The following is a 6,535-nucleotide window of genomic DNA, read 5'->3' as shown; positions in this document are numbered from 1 at the left end:
GATATGTGAAAATTCAAAAATCTGTATCTTTTGAAGGAATTTTTTGATCGATTTGGTGTCTTTGGCAAAGTTGTAGGTATAGATATGGACTACACTGAAAAAAAATGATACATGGTAAAAAAAAATTTGGTGATTTTTAAATTAACTTTTTATCACTAAAACTTGATTTGCAAAAAACACTATTTTTAATTTTTTTATTTTTCGATATGTTTCAGAGGACATAAAATGCCAACTTTACAGAAATTTCCAGAATGGGCAAAAAATCTTTTACCGAGTTATGACTTTTTGAATCAATACAGATTTTTTCAAAAATCGAAATATTGGTCGCAAAAATTTTTCAACTGCATTTTTCGATGTAAAATTGAATTTGCAATCAAAAATTACTCCAGTAAATTTTTGATAAAGTGCACCGTTTCCAAGTTATAACCATTTTTAGGTAACTTTTTTGAAAATAGTCGCAGTTTTTCATTTTTTTAAAATAGTGCCCATGTTTGCCCACCATTGAAAAAAATATTTTTGAAAAGCTGAGAAATTTCTCTATATTTTGCTTTTTCGGACTTTGTTGATACGACCCTTAGTTGCTGAGATATTGCCATGCAAAGGTTAAAAAACAGAAAAAATTGATGTTTTCTAAGTCTCACCCAAACAACCCACAATTTTCTAATGTCGATATCTCAGCAACTATAGGTCCGATTTACAATGTTAAAACATGAAACATTCGTGAAATTTTCCGGTCTTTTCGAAAAAAATATTTTCAAAAATTTAAATCAAGACTAACATTTCAAATGGGCGTAATATTGAATGTTTGGCCCGATTAAAATGTTAGTCTTGATTTTAAATTTTTTAAAATATTTTTTCGAAAAGATCGGAAAATTTTACGAATGTTTCTATTTTACATTGTAAATCGGACCTATAGTTGCTGAGATTGCCGGGACCGTGATGTAGGGGTTAGCGTGATTGCCTCTCACCCAGTCGGCCTGGGTTCGATCCCAGAAGGTCCCGGTGGCAAATTTTGAGACGAGATTTTTCTGATCACGCCTTCCGTCGGACAGAAAGTAAATGTTGGCCCCGGACTTACCTAAAAAGGTTAGGTCGTTAGCTCAGTCCAGGTGTAGGAGTCGTCTCCCTGGGTCCTGTCCTGGTGGAGTCGCTGGTAGGCAGTTGGGCTAACAATCCAAAGGTCGTCAGTTCGAATCCCGGGGTGGATGGAAGCTAAGGTATAAAAAGAGGTTTGCAATTGCCTCAACAATCAAGCCTTCAGTTGCAAAGTAACCGCCGACCTTACAAGTCGCATTATCAACGCCAGTCCGCAGTTTGTGTGCGCGTCGCCGCTTTTTTTAAAATGTGCACCGTAGACAAAAACAGTGTGGTTCTGGATTTTTGTCAACTCCAAACCCAACCAAGCCCGAAGCTTGTAAAAAAATTCCTCGCAGACCTCCAAGTAAACCAAGAAAACTTGCGAGCATTGCAATTATGCAATAGAAGAAAAATAGCCGTGCTGCAGTTCGCCGACTCAGCAGTGGCCTCGTCCATTATCGACAATCCTCAACGCTACGGAAGTTCGTGTGCTTGACCTACCTCTAAGCATAAGCAATGACGACGTAGTAAAAGTAATGAGTAAATACGGAAAAATTTTGACCATCGCCAACGACCGCTGGATTAACTTCTTCCCAGGAATCCCAAATGGAGTTCGGACCCTGCGGATGTTGCTGAAACAGCCAACGCCGAAATCAATCACTGTAAACAATGCTGCTGCAACAGTGACGATTATAGGCAAAAAATTGCTTTGCAAACTCAAAGCAAAGAACAAAAAATGGGCGGATTCAACTAAAAAGGTGAACCAAAAATGCAGTACACCACCGATTGAACCTGAGTCAAGTAGCAGCAGCAGCAGTAAAAGCAACAACAGTAAATCAGACCAACATCCGAAGAAAACAAGTCAAATTGACGAAGAAGACAACGATGGATTCGAGACCGTGCTTTCTAAGCACACTCGCAAAATCCGGAAGCGCTTACAAGCATATTTGGACGCGGATGACGAATTGACAACAAAACGAAGAGAGATGGCTGAAGAAGAAACAACAGATGAAGAAGACGAAGATGTCATAAAAGCAAAATATTATAGGAATAAGTGTTATGAGATAACTGTTAAATCCCTGGAAGAAGAGGACGAAGATCAAATTGAAGAACTTGATAATTTAAGATCAAAACTTTCCGCTAAATATTTGAAACATAGACAGAAATCTTTAGAAAAAAGGCATGGTAATAATTATTGAAATATAGCCAGACAAGTGATTTAAAGCTCTGTAATCTTTCCTCTTCCACTATCCACCTTGAAGAGATGAATGCACAATGGTGTAAAGTCTCTATAATAAAACTAAAAAAAAAATCAAGCCTTCGGATACCTAGTTTCGAGTAGGAATCTCGCAATCGAGAACGCCAAGGCAATGCTGTAGAGCGAATAATTTGATTTTTTTTGATTTTTAGTTGCTGAGATATCGACATTAGAAAATGATGGGTTGTTTGGGTGAGACTTAGAAAACATCAAATTTTTCTGTTTTTTAACCTTTGCATGGCTATATCTCAGCAACTAAGGGTCGTATCAACAAAGTCCGAAAAAGCAAAATATAGAGAAATTTCTCAGCTTTTCAAAAATATTTTTTCAATAGTGGGCAAACATGGACACTATTTTAAAAAAATGAAAAACTGCGACTATTTTCAAAAAAGTTACCTAAAAATGGTTATAACTTGGAAACGGTGCACTTTATCAAAAATTTACTAGAGTCATTTTGATTGCAAATTCAATTTTACATCGAAAAATGCAGTTGAAAAATTTTTGCGACCAATATTTCGATTTTTTTAAAAAATCTGTATTGATTCAAAAAGTCATAACTCGGTCAAAGATTTTTTGCCCATTCTGGAAATTTCTGAAAAGTTGGCATTTTATGTCCTCTAAAACATATCAAAAAATAAAAAAAAATAAAAATAGTGTTTTTTTTGCAAATCAAGTTTTAGTGACAAAAAGTTTAATTAAAAATCACCAAATTTTTTTTTACCTTGTATCATTTTTTTCAGTGTAGTCCATATCCATACCTACAACTTTGCCGAAGACACCAAATCGATCAAAAAATTCCTTCAAAAGATATAGATTTTTGAATTTTCACATACCATTTTTGTATGGACAGCTGCCAAATTTGTATCGAAAATTATATGGACAAACTAATGATGCAAAATGGCTTCTTTGGGCATACCGAAGGCACCAAAAAAGTTTCAGCCGGATTAAAAAATACAAAAAAAATTGAATGACCGAAATCTCAGAGAATTGCTCAATAGTGATCATGATTGTCCATTCCTGAAGATATTTTTTGAAAAGTTCAGAAAATTTCCTACACTTCCGTTTGAGAAACATTGAAGATTTGACCACTGCACAGTGGTCCAGATCGTAAAAGTAAGTGGAAAATGAATTTTCCGAAAAATTGTAAAGTTTTGAAGAGTTGGACAGGGGCAACTTTTGGTTTGGTTGAAAGTTAGTGTGGTTCACTATTAGGATGATTTTAAAAATCTAACTTTTCAGGAATATTTTTGGGAATTTTTTGTCTTCTAAGATGTTGTAGGGCTTGCCAATCCAAGCAACTTTGTCGAAGACACCGAAATTTTATCTCGTAATGTACGCCTTCTACGACCAAATTTATAGAAAGCATCTGTGCAAATCTTCGAAAAACATTTTTTTGAACGTGGCAATTCAGGGTTAAGTTTTAGAGAAAAGTGATATTCAAGGCACTTTAAGAGCTCTAAAAAAACATTTTGATTATTTGACAGGTCAATTTGAACTTAAGGGTCAAAAGTTACAGCCATTTTAATGTAACAAAGATGCAAATTTAATACTTAAATATCTCGAAAAGGCTCAAGCCAAATTTAAAGCACTAAGTTGCATTTGAAAGAGGAGATCTAGCACTACACCCAAAACTGGCAGCGCTAGTCCGAGAGAATGATGGTCTCGAGTCGAGAGAATAGTGGTACCATTCACGGACGCAGAGAACACAGCTCGAGATGGGCGATAGAACTATTCTCTCGAGGTTCATTTGCAAAAAAAGTTCATCCGTCAAACAAAAAACCAAAAGTGTCGACAACGGGAATCGAACCAGAGACCTTTGACAAACCAATCCAATGACTTAGCTGCCTCGGCCACCACAGCTTGGTGACCAAGGAGAAGTCAGAAGTCGATGTATGACACTTGTTGGAGATTTATTGATTCAACTAACGAATGAACTCATTTGTTATGATGGTGTGAGTTGGTACCATTATTCTATCGATTTTGGCACTGAGTCCTCAATAAATTTTGAGAGAACGATTATCTCGATTCTGAATTTTGGGTGTACAAACACTAACAAAATCTCAGGGGTGTTTTTCTTTAAACTCGAGATATCTTTATTTGAAAAAGTCTAATAATAAACCACCCAAAAATATTCCTGAAAAGTTAGATTTTTAAAATCACCCTAATAGTGAACCACACTAATTTTCAACCAAATCAAAAGTTGCCTCTTTCTATTTGCAACAACTCTTCAGAAGACACCAAAGCTCCAAAACTTTACCATTTTTCGGAAAATCTATTTCCACTTAATTTTGCGATCTCGACCACTGTGCACTGGTTCCTGCAACGAAAATGAACATTTTGGCTTCCTCATCTCGCTGAGCAATAAAATAACTCAAATAATGAAATTCTTAATTTGACCTCCTAGACCCACCTTTACGTATACGTATCGACTCAGAATCAAATTCTGAGCAAATGTCTGTGTGTGTGGTGGGATGTTGATCAAAAAAATTGCACTGAATTATCTCGGCATTGGCTCAACCGATTTTTTTTCTGTTTTGGTCTCATTCGATTCGTCATGAGTTTCTATCAAAAATTATACAGTTAAATTAAATACTTCAAAAGTTATGCTTAAAAAACGATGTAGGCAAAAGTCCGGAAGATTGAAAAAGGGTGGTTTTTGTAAGAAAATCCATCATGTTATCCGTTTTCAGAAAGGTTTTTAAAAGACCTTTCCAACAAGTCCAAAACATTGAATCTCAGATATTTTGATGAAAAAGTTTTCTGGATCTATCACGCAATCTGTCGTTGGATAGATAATCAAAAGACCTTTCCAACGAGTTCAAAAAATTGGGGATCTAAAAACCCTACCAAAAGTTCTGAGCACATAAGTGCACTGGATTATAAAGATCTGACTACCCAATCTGATGGTATAAATAATGAGTTAAATTGATAGAACACTGAAAAGTCTGCCCTTTTGTGTCTATTTTGGATAGCATTACGCTTTAAATGTGAGGAAGGCATCAACCACCTAAGGGTGTACGGATGTGTATGTATTAGAGTGCTCAGAATATGGGACTTTTTTTAAAACTTCGCTCCCCAAGCTGAAAATTGTTCCTCGACCTATTTTAAGACTCTGGGCCAAATATGAACAAAGTCGGTCATCATTTACCCATTGATACTCGGAGGTAAAGTTTGTATGGGAAAAATCGAAAAAAATGTATGGAAAACCCAATTTTCTTACTGTTTGGTCTGCACGATGCGCTACTTCCATCCAAATATTCCCAAAAGTGAGATTATTATTGAAAATTTAAAGCTCTACAACATTGTACAAAATACCAAAGCTGTAAAACTCGATCCTGAAAAGTTATTAGCGATTTTAAAAAGTAATGTTTAAATGAAATCAATAATTGTTGGTAAAAAGGGAGAATGGCATCAACCACATCGGAGGATTAATTTCGTTTTTGCAATTTTCAAAAATCTAACGTAATCCTACGCCAATCACCCCTCTTGCGGTTACGGAACAGCAAGTGCCAGCGAGGTACAATGCCCAAAAACACTCCTCATTTTGCCCATAATTTGCACATTGTGTGGCAAAAAATTAACACATCAATCGGCAAGCATTGCAACAAAACCGTAAAGAAAGTGAAAGCCCTTTCTGTTTGCGTACAATGCAACAGTGCAAAATTACAAACCTTTGCGCACGCACCCTACCTGAACTCACCTTCGGTGAGATTCATAACTGATCAAAGGAAAGGTTGATTATAATGCTTTTGGAAAGGGTTCAACTGAACCTTATGTGGAATCATTCTTTTCTCATTTAAATTTTCACTTCCACCCAGAAAAGATTTTTTTTCTATTTCATTGAGGAAGAGATTTGCATTTTAAGGAAGTGCCGGCTAGAGAATGAATCGAACAAAAAAGAAGAGTTTTTTCCTGCGTCATTGTGTCATGGGAAGGATGAGGAACGATTCATATGAGAAAGTAAACTGTACTGACTTTCCTTACATATGCTGAGGATTTGAAAGAAAGGAAACGAAAGCTCGCCGATGAGATTTTCATTTCTTCGCGAAAATTAAAATCTCAAAAATATTTCAACTTTTCAAACTCCATTACGTTTTTTCTACTCAATTAAGCAGTTGCTTGAATTTCCTCTCCTTCCCACAGGCTCTTCTAACGTTGCGCAATCCCTGTCTAGGATGACGATCGTCGTTTCGTTTGAAG

This window comes from Culex quinquefasciatus, chromosome 3, assembly GCF_015732765.1.
Source record: "Culex quinquefasciatus strain JHB chromosome 3, VPISU_Cqui_1.0_pri_paternal, whole genome shotgun sequence".
NCBI classification, from domain to species: Eukaryota; Metazoa; Arthropoda; class Insecta; order Diptera; family Culicidae; genus Culex; species Culex quinquefasciatus.
The sequence above is the reverse complement of the archived record's forward strand: the minus strand, read 5'-3'. Positions refer to the sequence as shown.